General features: G+C 35.4%; 1 long non-coding RNA gene across 1 annotated transcript in view; it reads left to right on the top strand.

Annotated features, from left to right (window-relative positions):
- The window catches only part of LOC129427479 (uncharacterized), a 47656-nt gene extending 37567 nt beyond the window's left edge, over positions 1–10089 (top strand). The window contains exons 3-5 of the long non-coding RNA XR_012373314.1: positions 4014–4163; positions 8173–8264; positions 9936–10089. This is a non-coding gene — a long non-coding RNA (uncharacterized lncRNA). The remainder of the gene's footprint in view (positions 1–4013; positions 4164–8172; positions 8265–9935) is intronic.
- Positions 10090–15457: the final 5368 nt, after the last annotated feature.

Here is a 15457-nt window from a genome sequence, read left to right as displayed (position 1 = left end):
GGGTTAACCTTAAATGAGGTTGGTTTTGATATTGGCTGTCATGAGGCCATAATTATTTTATCTGAACACTTTTTACCAGTGATACAAATTGAACTTGTCATTAAAATATTAAGTGTTAATACTCTGTCAAAAAGTTTTATGACAGCGTCATGAATATTCTTTATTTCATAATCATCCAATAATAATAATAATACCGTAATATGCTACTAATTAAAATTGATAATATTGTATTGCATTTGGAGACAGATTCACCTAAAGCCATGCAGTGTTTGGTCCATGTCACTGCAAAAATGTTAATTAAATTAAATTAATGTTTTTTTGTTATTTTTTTTCCTTCTATGTCAGAAAAGTCCAGAACCCTCTGTGTGAGGAAGAACAAGTTCTGTTTGTTGTCAGTTTTTTATGTAAAGTATTGTGCACATACATTAAGTTACATATAATATTTTAATGTGTCTGTTTATTAACAATTAGTATTAACACTTAATGACTACATGCTACATGTCTATACTCAGGCTAGATCCTTGAGGTCCTCCAATCGGATGCTTCCCAGTGCTCTATGGTTTAGGCGTAAGAACAGAGTAGACCGAGCATTTTCAGTGGCGGTGTCTAAAATATGATGCCTAAAAGATTTATGACAAGTTATGTTGTCTTGTTAATGTCAAGTTGTCATAAGTTATGATGTTTTGGTTTATGTCAAGTCGTCATACCAAAGACATCTCAAACAATGTCATCTTTGCGTTAAAAATGGCATAATTGAGTGAATGACACTTAATGACTTAATTGTTATAAATGTGCATAAAATCTCCTTCATGTTCATGACACGTGTCATGTCATGATTATAAAGGTGTCATGTCAGTCTTATGAACACCCCTTCAAGTTAAAGGGAAACTTCACCCATTTGCATTAAGCTTTGTACCGTTAGAACCCCAGTCATGTTTTTGAATGGTCGTGCACCATTCCCTCAGTTTCCCCTGAGAGGGGAGAAATACTGATTTCAGTGAGGCACTTCCTTCTTTCAATGATGTAAAAATCGTCATTTTGCGTCATTGAAAGAAGGAAATCCTGTATCTCTATTGAGTGTGAAAGACTACAGACACTCATTCCTCATTTTTCCAAGGTGGGGGCTATGGGTGGGACCCACTCACGCTTCAGACCAATTACAGATAAGTGGGTGGGACTTACGAAAATATACGAACACAGACCGAAAGAAAACGACCAGCCGCCATCTTTATGCTAAGCTAAGCTAAACAGAAGTTGTGGAGCGAGCCAGAATTCATGTTACAATAACAGTGGAAGTTAATCAATATTACATGGAAGAGGGTGATTTTACAAGCGTGATGCTCTAATCCGCTGTTCATTGCACCTTTATGAGCCACAATACTGCAAAGAGCTGAGGCAGATGTAGGAACAGAAGCCCGAGGAGTAGGCCGGAGCCTGGGCGTCGGCTGGGTAGAGGAGCCCGGTGAAGAAGCAGCAACCATCGGCCTCTGCTGCGTAGAGAAGCTTGCCTGTTCTCTCGCTGTGTGGCTTCTTTATAACATTTCTGCATCAGATAAGGATATGGACGTTTGTTTGGTGAAGGTTTCTATGCAAGAGAGGAAGTTTGCGCGCGTTTGGAACGTTTATTTCACGGACATGTTTCGGTTTACGAGCAGACGCGCTGCGGAGTATATAAGCTTGGACGGACTCGCGCCGTTTGCTTTCGGTTTAACATTTCTGGATCAGATAAGGATATGGACGTTTGTTTTGTGAATGTTTCTGGTCGCGTGCTTATTTCAAAGACGTGTTTCGGTTTACGAGCACAAGCTCCAAGAGCTGAGGCAGCGCGTCTGTGGAGATATTGTGCAGGGGACGCGTTTGTGTGGAGGATGCAGGGGTAAACGGACGTCTAACTAAAGTGAGTGTTTATATTTTCGTTGTTATACTAAGGTGGCATTTATGTACACAATAGCATATCTGAGCGGTGTTTTATATGTCTACATTGTGAGAGCAGTGAGGCCAATAATAACACAAATGTAATTACAGTAAACAAGAGACAAAAAGAAAATTGGTAAAACTAAATAAACATTTAAAATGCATACACTTTTTTTAAGTACTTGGAAAGACATTTGTACTGCGGATCTGAAACCGCACATTACTGTTTGAATAAGACTTTGCTACACACCAGGCCAGAGTGTTATTGTGTGTACCACAATGTAACATCACGTTTAAAAGTAAATCATGATTGGTGTCAGTTAGACACAGTGGTGGTGGCTATTTTCTTTGTTTTACTAACGTGGCATTTATGTACATAATAGCATGTCTGAGCCGTGTTCCGAGTAATGGGAGTGGCTTGCAGAGCTGTGCATTGTGGTGCATAGTGGCAGTTGTAGTTTTTCATACAAATGTGCTCTAAAGTCACATTTTGTCTTTTCTCTGTCAAATAGGCACAAAATTCTACATTTATGTTACATTTTGACTACAAATATGACTCACTTTCCATAAAGATTAATGTTCCTATCGGTGAAATGGCCCTTTAAGTGTTGTTTAAGAAAAAATATATCAAATTTAAGTGAATTTGTACTTAAAACAAGACAAAAATACTAATTAAGAAAGTCATTTTTGCAGTGTGACTGTGAGGTTCAGATCTGCTGAAACCGTGTGTGCAAGATGAGGCCATGAGAAGATCTCCTAAAGCTGATAGAAGAGAGAAGATAAGAGAAAGGTGCAGAGATATTGTTCTGGGTGGTTGTCAAGGTGTTGCTATTTAGTTGTTTTTGTATTAAAACAGCCCACCTGCAAGTCATTTTCTGGTCTCTTCTTCAATGTAAATCTATTTTATCATGTCTTGTCTCAGCAAACACAGCTAATAAGCCGCGAGGAGAGGAGACATTGATGTTTATAGAGGAGCTTCAGGAATTCCTCATGTTCTTATCTGCCGATCACATGAGCTCCGCTGGACTCACAGGGCTTTAAAAGGCTTTACGAGGGAAACGATCAGTTACCGCAGTGTCAACATTATGACAGGCGCGTTTGCACATTCAAAATCTAAAACTATGAACTATGATCCTTCTGGAGACTTTTCAAGGGCTTCAACTCTTTTCTGGATGCCCAGACCCATGAATAAAGACCACAGAAATGCAAACAAACAAAGCGCTCAGATGTGTTTGCTTCACAAGCTCTTCTGAAGGGCAGTTCCCATCGGAGAATGCAAACATTAGTGGCAAGTAAAGTGGATGTAATGTCAGGAGCGGGTCAGGAAGATCGGAGCGCCGGGCGTCTGGAATTCATTGAGACTCTGGAATCTCAATAGTGCTATCTCACACTAGAAGCCCTTAAATACATCAGCAATAGCAAATGTCTTCAGCGGGGTCCTGGATATTGTCTCCGCTCTCTATGAACACACACGCAAGCTTTTAAAGGACTGGTTCCTCTTATTTTCGGCTGTACCCGGGGTCAGACCTCTCAGGTTACCCAACGTGACCTGTTGCCCTCTTCTCTCCGTAGCGCACGCACACACACACTTGTACATGGACTTGAGCTCCACGGCGGTAAGATGGATGGGAATGTGATGAGGTTTAATTCGCTGATGTTTGTTCAGATTATGAAGAAGTGGATAATTTTACCTTGACAATTTACTGAAGATTATATTGTTATTGGTTATGTAATGAAATTTCCACATGAAGGTGGAATGATTTTAAACATTTGTGCATGTGTGAATGTGACATCAGAAACATCATTAATGTCTGACTGCAGGCCATGAAACTGATTCTTTATGGTGTATCGAGTTGTGTATTTATGTCTTTATTATGACTCAAATATATAAGTACTGTTCAAGATCAGAGCTGGGTTTAAATATTTCAGGTCATATAGGTGCTTCTATCATCCATTCTGTTATTTTCTCTTTTCATCTTTCTCTGTGGTATCCAGACGTGAGTCGTGTCTCCTGTATACACTACACTATCTGTGATGTGAGGAATGTTTGGTGATGTCAGGAATTCAAAGCGTCTGCTGTTCTCATTTTCCAATTTCAGAAGTCTGCAGACGGCATCGCTTCATTTCCTCAGATAGAGCTGAAGATCCTGCAGACATGTTCTCATGAAGATTCAGACACAAACAGACGATCCATGGTGAGGTCATGGAGGAAATGTTGGACGTCTGGAGAATCTGAAGCTGATCTATGAGTGAGAACAGTCAGATATGAGATCTCTTTTATTTCAGCGTTGTTTCTCTTGGACAGCGATGAGGTTTGATGGAGAGCAAATGAAAACGTCAGCAGCTTAACTCTCATGCATCTCTGATGTTTCTCTTCATTTTACATTCATTTTATATACAGTTAATCTGCCCTTACGAAACTAAAATATGTGTATATATGTGTACATAACAAATGACTCATTAATATCTACTTTTTATTTTCTCAAGCATTTTTTGGAGAAACTCCGTTGACAGAGTTGATACTTTAAAAGAAGGTCACCTGCAGAAAGAACGAGAAACTTTGATTTTTCCCTGTCTGTATATTTAAATCACAGGTGAGATGAGCGATGATCATGTGTGAGATGTGGAGTAAAGGTGAGCAGCTCATCTCTCACTTCTATCCCTCAGGGGAAAACTGTGTTAAATCAGTGTTTACCCATCACAACAGTATCAAAATATACTCAACTGAAAACAAGCTGAAGAAATGGGCGTTTATTTGAACAATCTTAATCCCTCAGAGACTTTTCACCTCGAGATTTAATCCTTCTGACCTGTTTTAATGCAAGTCCACTTGATATTTCCGCTCGATTTTAATCCACTCGGCAGAAATCAAAGTTTCAATGCACTCTCAGAAAACAACTAAAGCTGTCACTGGGACGTATCCTTCAAAAAGATTATTAATATCTACCATTTATAGATACAGATATGTGACCCTGGACCACAAAAGCAGTCATAAAAGTCCATTTTTTGTAACCGAGAGTTATTATACATTAAAGCTGAATAAATAAGTTTTGCATTGATGCATGATTTGTTAGGATTTGGTTGAGATACAACTATTTGAAAATCTAGAATCTGAGAATGCAAAATATTGAGAAAGTCACCTTTACAGTTGTTCAAATGAAGTCATTACTCTGTAAAAAAATTGCTGTAATTATGCAGCTGGTTGCCAGTAACTTACTGTAGAAGATAAAAACTAAAAATGTTTCATGTTCTTTTAACTTTGAACAAACTGTTGCCAGTAAATAACATCAATGTAAAATCTACGGTAAGTTACTGGCAGCTAGTTGCCAGTAATACCAGTAATACTGTAACTTATATAGAAATTGTTTACAGTGTAACAACACATATTACTAATGATAAATACATTTTTATATTTACAGTATAAATGTACAAAATATCTTTATGGAACATGATCTTCACTTAATATCTTAATGATTTTTAGCATAAAATAATCATTTCAATGTATTGTTAACTATTGCTACAAACAATATACCCATTCTTTGATCATTAGTTTCTGATAGTGGACTTTATTAATACACATTCCTGTCTGATGATTTAAAAAAAAAGAATAATAATGATAAAAGAAACCTTATCTTCATGATTTTTTATAGTATGATAATTTGGTCCACATGATAGAAAGTTTGTTTTACTGATGTAACCAAAAACCACATACAGTCACTTCTCATCATCCAGTGTTTATTGGAGGTTTAGTACAGTGAGTTTTTGAAGAAGTGACTACATTATAAAGAGGGTTAGTTTAAAGGGTGTCACTCCCAGGAAACCTTGTTGCTTTATTCGGTCAGATAATCTTCTCCCATACAGTCAGAGCGATTCCCACAGCGGCTCCAGGCCCTCACAGGAGAGCAGGTGTGACGTTTGGATGGAGAGGAGAAGAGGTGACCGTGAGGTTAGAGAGATGAGTCTCGATTAGCAGAGCGGCTTTTTTCAGGCCTGAGGTCTCTAAGGCCCCTCTCACCGAACCAGAGAACAATTGGAGGAGCCGCGTACGGGACGTCCCAGCGCGCTCGCCTTTCTCTTTTCTTCCATCTCACGTTCCACCGTCAACGTTTCACAGCTCACACAAAAGAGACGCTCGGTTATAGCCGCGAGTCAAGCGAACATGACTCTATTACTGAAGAGCGTTTGAAACATCAATGGAGTAAAGTGTGCGTCTTTCAGAAAGAGTTTAATAATACGTGACGTTCGGCCACACCCGGCGAGGCGATTGGCGGTGGAGCTGTTTTGCTCAGATGTTGTTTGTTTGCATGAGAGTCAGTAAGAGAGAGACAGATGGGTAAACGCTGACTGACCGAGTAAGTGCGAGACAGAAATGAAAACACGTTCTGTAGTCGACGCTTTGTTGACTTTCTGTGCCATTGATGCTGGGAGTGGATTTGGTTTGTGCAGTCTGACACAGTGCATGTGAAGTGAGTCGAGAAAAATTCACTTCTGACCAGCAGCAGGTGAAGGGTTAAACACACACACAGAGATTAAAAATAACAAATCAAACGTTCTGAAGCGTTCCTCTGTTCTGCGCAGGACTGCAGCCAGATGCTTTCGTGAAATCTGCGAGCGTGAGTCAGTGTAACACACGTGCATTCGGCCGTGTTCACCCCTCCTCTCCAAACACACAATGGGGGTGGAGGGTCACAAAGGCAGAACCACAGTAAGAGCTGGAGAATAAATCATACAGCGGTCCGGGCCTCTGCGTGGCCCTCAAGTGCAGAAGGTGGAGGGGGGCAGATATGAGAGAGGGGGTCAGAGGTCATGGCCCTTCATGTCAGAAAACACTTCACAAAACTCACACAACATCTACACTGAGAGAAACACAACACAACTGATCCTGAATGAAACTAAAAACTTTACATTGACATTTTGAGAAGTTAAGTCTTTGCATTTATATGGAATAATTATGCCGAATTCAGATACTTGATGTATTTTTCATGTAGTGGTGTAGCATCATTTTATTTTCTTAAGTGCATGTTGTCAGTTCAGACGAAGACTTTATATAGTTTTTATATTGTGGTATTGTATGGTTGTAATATGTTGGGTGGGACGTTGCTGTGATTCATACCTGTCATGGGTAAATGCTTCAGAGCAAGAGGTCACTCCTCAATTTGTTTAGTTGTAGGGGTCTTGAACAGACCAGAGGGCCACAATAATCCCTGTTTGTGTGTGCGCGCGCGTGTGTGTGTTTAACTTCACTACACTTTTTTTCAACAAAATTACTAAAAAATGTCCCTGGAGAAGTTCAACCCCTCCTTTCATCATTAAAAAGTAAATCTTTTGCAAAAAATTGCATTTTTTAAAATGGAGAAGGCGGTTCTTTTCTAAAATTCGAGAAAATCCTGCGCTACACCTTTAACTCACAGTTCTGAAAGTGATTATAAATTATACTTTGTCTTTAGACTTAAGTAAATTTGTTGTTTTACATGTAGCACAGAAATAAAAAATAACATTATTTTTTACACAGGAAAACATTTACATGAAATTAAAACAACTTGTTTTTGCAAGTCAATTCAAGCTCATTTTTAAAGTTTTGGGTGTGAAAAGTTGACATAACTTATAAAATCAAGTTAAAATAGTTTTACTTAATTTTTCAAGTTAAAGTAACATTAAAATATATGTTGATTTAATAAAAATGCTGCATTTTGTACAGTGTAGAAACAAATTGTAACATCATGTCTAAAAGTTTGTTTTATTTGAGACTTTGGATATTCAAGGTCAATCTTTTCTCAAGCTCTTTTTTAAGATCTGTATCTCTAGCACCACCTGGTGTCCATTAACATCAATACACACAAAAACACTTCACTTGAATCCCTTCATTTACACTTTAGTATATCATCTTTATGCATTAAACGCTTGAACGACTTTTATTAAATGTGCAGTTTGTAACTATGACACATTTGATCAGAATACCACAATACGTCAGAATACCAATGACTTACATCTGTAAGTCATTTCATTTATAAATGTCATTTCTTTACTCAGTACTTTAAAAGACTAAATCATAGATTAAACATGCAAAACAATAATGTAATGTTTAGTGTAGCATACTAATGTTTGAAATGGTTATCTTTAACTGTTTGACAGTACTAATAGTAATAGTAGTTTATAGTGCATACCAGGCTGTAAGCAGTATGTTTGTAGTGTTTGAAGTGCCCATTAAAAACAAGGCAGTTTTACACCCCATGACAATCACCTTTATTTGTTGCACAGCACCAGTAAAATGGACAGGAAGATCTTTAGAGGCTCTTTTTGTCCCCCTGGAGCCCTGAATGAGCTGACAAATGCTTAAAAGAAACACAAAGGTGAGATTTCTAAAGTCAAAACAGCAACAGACTGAGGAAAATATTTATTGCTCTGTGGTTTGCTCTTTCTCAGATTTGATGGAGATCTCAGTAATGCTTCAGAATCAACTTTGTTTTAGATGTTTTAAAGTTGCTTATAGGAGAATTATTAAATGCATTATGAACTATGTACACTGAAAAAAACAACTTGTAAAATTTACTTAAAAAAATCCTCGTAACAATTTGCACTAACTTTTTTTAAGTAAAATTTACTGCTTTTTTATAAGTAAAACTTACCTACTAAAGTCAAATAAAATTTACTTAAAATTGCATGATAAAACATATGTTAAATAATTAATTAAATGTTACTTAATTATTTTATTTAGAAGTTAGATTTATTTTAATCGTTTAGGTAAAGTCTATTAGGGTTTTTTTTTTAATTGAGGCATTGCTGTCCTAATAATATTAAATAAATCCTATTTTCTGTTTGTTATTTTCTTTAACATATTCCATTTTAGTGTTATAAATGGCATTATAACACAAAATTCATGACTGACAAGTCAGTCATTGAATAAACTTGATTCGGAACAGAAACGCACACAAACTGTGTTTCTGACATGCATTATCAGCACTGTGGAGAGAATTACAATACAATGTTCTGAACAGGGTTCATGTAAAGAAACACTGATCACCTGAACGGTGACTTCACAAAATTATTATTTACAACAAAACAACATCAATAATATAAGAGCTTAAACAGTTCTTATTCTGTGATAAAGCTTAAAAAATAAAAATATTCAGGCGCAAAGAATTGTGGGTATTCCTTACAACATGTGCAAATAAATGTAAGTAAATTTTACTTAGATTTTTTAGTTTAATGGATTTAATATTTTTAAGTAAAATGAACTAAGATTTTTTACTTGAATCTGCTAAAGTTTTGTTTAAATTTACCTAATTATTTTAGGACTATGTGCAGTGACTATAAAACAGTTAAATAATACAAGAAAATATCTAATAAGACTTACTATTCCCACACAGTTTTTTTACATGAATTAATTGTGTATTTATCATCATTTTACTTAGGAAAATCTAGTTCTCAATAAATGTTAATAGTATTATGTAGAAATTATAAGAGTTAATCTAATAAATATTACTACACCAAAAAGTTCGTTTTTTCAGTGTATATTGTTTAACTGTATTTTATTTGATCTGTTTAAAATAATTAAATGAGATATGTGCTTTTAATAGGAAATCTTTAGATGTTCATGCATACTTTCTATATACTTCATGTATGCAGTTTATGCACTGTACAGTGCATTTACACACATTTTCTGCATGCATATATGATATTGTGTCAGATGTGCAGTATAGATTCACAATGCAATACTTTTATCACAGTAAAGACACAGAATAAAAGATAGCTCAGTATGTGCCCAGGGAACACATGCTGATAAAAGATACCTTGTGTGGCCTGTAATACACTGTGAATTGATTTGGGTTAAAGCATGTGGTACAATGAGACACTAGATTTTGAAATGTTTATTGTTTCATACTGTATACTCTTTTATATATTATTCAAAAACCAGTAGGCAATATTTGAAGTATGCTAGTGATTTCACAAACACTATTGGAGTAAAACACACTGAAGTTGTGTTATCTGCTGAATTCTTGTTGTTGTGTCGCCCCCTGTAGGACTTCATCATCACTACATTTGGACACAGAAAAATACTTAATGTACAAAAATGCCAAACATGTAAGAATGTGAAATGATCAAATTGTAAGTAAATATTTTTTAAACATGCCTTGCCAGAACTGTGATGTTTAAGTTGTAACACTCCACCATCTCAACCTACACTGAAAAAACGAATACGCTGGATTTACTAAAAAATAATAATATGTAGTGCACAATCTTTGCACCCACTTTTTAAAGTAAGTTTTACATGGAATTTTAAGCAGTTTAAGCATTTGCAATTTTTAAAGTAAGCTTTACATGGAATTTTAGGCAGTTTAGGCTAAAAAAAAAATTAAGCAATTGCTTAAAATTCCATGTGAAACTTGCTTAAAAAGAGGGACGCAAAAATGATGCACTATATTTTTTAGTAAATGGAGCTAATTATTTTCAACTCTGTAAAATGATTTTAATTCTCAGCAAATATAGCTTAAAAATACAAGCAGATTTTACTAATAAATTTAAGTAAAACTGATTCCTGTCCTTAGCAAATATAGCTAAAATAAATGTAAAGATTTTGCTCATTAATTTAAGTTTTCCACATTACTTGAATTATGGCTATAATCATTACTAAATATACTGAGCTTTTGGTTTACTTATAAAAATTGTTAACACTATAAGCAATTTTGAGCAAAGTCAAGAGTCACGTGACGCAGATCGGGAGCCTGCGCAGCAGCCATTTTAAGACCTCTTCAGGAATTAAAGGGGCCGTGAATTGGTCGATTTTATTGCTTTATGACGTTGATTGATGTCTACTTATGCATTTCGCGTTGTTTTTACATTCAAAAACATCAAAAGCAATAAGTAATACGCTATTTTGTAACATGGATTAGTGGCTGTCTTGAGAAATGGTTCGTTTGAAGGGGCGGGCCGCATTGAAGACCTGAACGTAAACACCCACTGCTATGATTGGACAGCTTCATTCCCCGTCATTACATGTAGGGAAATGTTTTTAAAACATTAATGTGATAAAAATAGCAGCCGAACACAAATATGTTTGAGACACAAAAGATTCTGGGTGCTAAACATGATACACATAAATGACAATACGTATATTAAAGTAGAAACAAAACTCGACGTGACTAAATTACCGTATAAAACACAGTAAGCGTGCATCCGAATCTAAACTGCGGCTAATAAATCCTTATCAATAACTTTGTATATTTCTATTGTGCTTGTGAGGTTGCTTTTACATTCACGTAATGTTAAATACCACAGTTATATGATAAAAAATAAGCTTTGTTGAGTGTTTGACCTTTCAAACGCAACTTGCCTAAGTTACCGTATACAACACAGTAAACGGGCATCAGAATCTAAACTGCGGTTGATAAATCCTTCCTTATAACTAACTTTGTATATTTCTACCTTTAAATTACAGTCGTATTGTTAAGTGTTGTACCTTTATTAATCGTTTAATGTTTTTAGTAAATTAAAACAGTCAACAAACGTATTTAGACACGGATGTTACAACAGGACACATCAAGCAATCTCTTTTAACAAAGCAATAGTGAAACGCAGTAACTTAAATAAAGTAAAATGTCTTACTGTGAATTATACTGCTGTGTCATTGTTGTCAGATCCAATATAAGTGGTGCTTCTGACTGAGTCTCTCTGCAAATCCAGCATCGACTTCTTTACAAATGAATCCATGTCCACAACGTTAACAAACGCTCCCCACACGAGCTGGAACTTCTTCAAAAGCAAACTTTATCCAAGCATATTGCTAATGTTAAGTTCCAAGCCTCCGAATTGAAGTATTTAGCTTCTGTGTTGTTCCCATGGTTGTTCCCACGCGGTTCTTTCAGAACCGAAAAAGCGTTTCCATGGTATCATAACAGATCACCGCGTCAAAATAAAAGTCTCTCAGAAAAAATGTATTTAAAAAGTCATTTTGGTTAAATTTGTCAATCTTTAAAGACATGTTTACTTACTGAGACACACGTGTCACGCGAAGCTGTGGGCGGGGCTACAAAAGTAGACTTGTCCTTTTGGTTATGGGGAGGTGTTTCAATTCTACTTTGACGTCATAGATTTCCGAATTTTAGACTGGAGTTTTTAGCTGGCTTGGTGCCAAAGACGGTTATATTTCAGTAGCACGGACGTTTTCAGTTCTGAAACTTGCAGGATGTTCATTTAAGTATGATGACCTCTTATATAACAAATTATCAAGTTAAAATTGAGTTTTTGATTCACCGCTCCTTTAAGGTAAGTAAAATTACATTCTACATTTAAATGTAACGTGTCATAAAGTCCGTTCATGGAAGGGAACTTCGTTGCCTTTATAGTTTGTTTCCGACTGACCATTAAACAGTTGCCACTGACCTGAGAGCTGTGACAGACAGCTGAGCTCTCTGATATCGTTCATGTTGTGCGTTCATGTCAAATATGTGAGTAATCACGCATATTGTTACGCCTTTAGCACCTTCTGTCTGCTATTGTGAATGTTTGATGTTATGCCAGTGTTTATATATGCAAATGACGATCGCGACGCGATCGCAGTAATCTGATATGTATATTAGCCATGTTAGCATTGTACACGTGCAACCATGTGCTTCGCACTATATTTAATAACTATTTGAGTTCATGTTATATACTGTTCATTTACTTAACTAAACTAGTAGTTATGTGTAATGTTTACATGGCTGTTTTAATCACATAACTGAAACTTAACTACTGAAGTGAATGTATACAGATTTAATCATTTATTTGTTTATTTTACAGACCACAACGTAATTCATCATTACTCTCCATAATACTACCAATGTATATGGCTATCATTGCTTGGCTGCTTAATTATAATAAATAAGTTAGAAGTTTGAGGAATTACTTCTCCATTGACTGATTCTCTAACAGGAATCTTGTCCTTATTTATCCGCTATGAGAACAGCAAATTAAACTAGATGTGGGAAGGCTTCCGCACATTACGTGAAATAAGTACATATTTCTTTTATAAAATGACGTTTAATGCAGATTTCTTGTGTTTGAAATAGATGGTCACTATTATAATAAATGAAATAGGAAAGAGAAAGTATAGTTTTTTTACAGGATTGATTACCGTATCATGGTTAAACTATGGTTGTTATGGTGAGACAGTGGCAACATTGAGGTTGCAGTGCTTTCCTTCAAAATAACTATGCAGCTAATCAAAAACCATATTTACTGCATGTTTAGAAAAGCAATAAAATAAATAAGCAGCATTCATTTCAGGCTTTTAGTGCAACCCCAATGTTATATGTGTAACTTTAATCTCTTTAATTTTTCACCAGAGGGGGCGCACCAGATGACACTCCATTTGAGGCTGAAATAGTTCTGGAATGGTGTTCAGGTTCTGTGAGGATTGTCCAGTCTCACCAAAGCGTGCATTTCCTTGTTTGGCCGAATATATTGTCTTGATCTTAAGACTTGGGTACACTTTTAAATTCTTTAAAAAATACTGCTGCACTTACACAGTGCAAAACTGTCTCAGAAGATTTTAACATTAAAAAATAAACTGAGTGTTGAGTTATTTTCTAAACACATTCATACACCACACTAAGACACACGTGTACAACACAAATTTAGTAGCATGTTAATTAATGTTATTGTTACAACATTTACTTGTTGTTTACTTATTTTCAAATGAATGTCTTGCCCTGTTAGCAACATACGGCATACAACAATAGACATTACATGCTGATTCATGTTATTGTTATGAAATGTCTTGTTTCATTTTTTTATGAATTTTTATGCCTTGTAGCAACATATTATGCACTATATTTTTAAGTTAATCCAGCCTTTTTTAGTGGATGTTGTTTGCATCCACTTTTTAAATGAAGTTTCACATGGAATGTTAAGCAATTTATGCAATTGCTCAAAATTTAATGTAAAACTTCCTTTAAAAAAGGGATGCAAAAATAATTCACCAGATTTTTAAGTAAATCCAGTGTTTTATTTTTTACAGCCTTGTTTCTATGATTTTTTTAACTTAATCAAAAATGTTCAAAACAATAGATGTTGTATTTGAAAAAGTTCTACAAATAAAAAAAACTTTTATTTTTATTGTCCTGTGTCTTCTTATAGTTAATGTATTATAAATTAGATGTAAATGATAAGTTGTAATGGTATAAACAAGACTTTAATGGTAGACATAACTTAAAATACAGTGGTAAAATGCCTTAAAATATTTTGTCTCACCAACCAATAAATTTAAGCTCTACAGACTACATTTTTTAGCTAAAATTGCTTTAAATTCCATGTGATACCAACCAATAAATTTAAGCATTGCAAACTAAAAAATTGTAGCTAAAATTGCTTAAATATCCATGTGAAACTTGCTTACAAAGAGGGACGCAAAAATGATGCACTATATTTTTTAGTAAATTCAGCGTATTCTTTTTTACAGTGTATTGGCCCGTGTGTGAGGTAATATCTGGGGATTTGGTTTTTGGGTAAAGCAAAGTGAAGAACAAAACTGCTGAGTAAAGTCACAGGGGTTAATCTCTCTTCTCTGGAGCTTTTTGAAATGTAGTGTTGTCTTTTTTATTTTACTCTTTGGAGAAAGCAAAATTAATCCTGTGTTATACTAAAAAGGTGGTGTTTTAAATAAATGACTGCATCCACAACAACAACAAATTTGACCTTCCTTAAAATGTTTAAGTTGATATTGAACTGAAGATGCCCACAATCGGCCAGCTGTGGTTCTCTGTGGATTCTGCCGTCAAAGATCTAAGCTGTGACTTATAATACAGTACAGTGTGTACATACAGTACAACCTTGTATTAGGAATGTAGTACAATTCCTAATACAAAAGATTTGTGAAAAGCATTAATCCTACATTAGTTTGAAACAGTGGCTGCAAAAAAGTATTTTAAGCACAATGCATTAAATAATTGAACCCTTTTATGTTCTTTTTGAGCTTTTGCATCTCCTGTGTTTGGGGTCAACAGATCTTTCACCATTCAGTTACTGCTGAGGTTGGAAACAGAAGGCATTATGGGATATGTAGTGTATGACTGAACTGATGAAGGACTTCCAGCAGGTACTTATCTTGTCCTTAATGTCTCTTGATTCATCGCAGTGCTGGGATCCTACGTAGACACTTAGAGCACAGCTGTCTTACACTGACAAATCTCAGGTATTATAAACATATCTGTGTCTCTACTGACTGTATTTATGGAAGTGAAACTGGGGCGAAATGTTCAGTGTCTAAAACAAACTTTATTTAGTTAATATCATGTTACACCTTACATTCTGATTTAAATTTTGTGTAGATGTGACCTTTATTCACATCTTTTGACCACCAGAGGGCTCTATAGTACGGCTAAACCATTGCATAGATCAGCTTCACGTGTTTATAATACTTTGCTATCAGTTTTGTTGATGTGAATAGTTAGTTTGGTATAAGAGGTATTTACTAAAAAAGAAATTTGTATTTTTGCCTTGCAGGGTCTCAAAATTCTAATAAAAGAGTGAGGCTGGAGGCAAATTTAAGACTCAGTTTAAAGAG

Source organism: Misgurnus anguillicaudatus, chromosome 14, assembly GCF_027580225.2.
Source record: "Misgurnus anguillicaudatus chromosome 14, ASM2758022v2, whole genome shotgun sequence".
In the NCBI taxonomy this organism is placed as follows: domain Eukaryota; kingdom Metazoa; phylum Chordata; class Actinopteri; order Cypriniformes; family Cobitidae; genus Misgurnus; species Misgurnus anguillicaudatus.
This window is presented reverse-complemented; position numbering and strand designations above follow the sequence as displayed.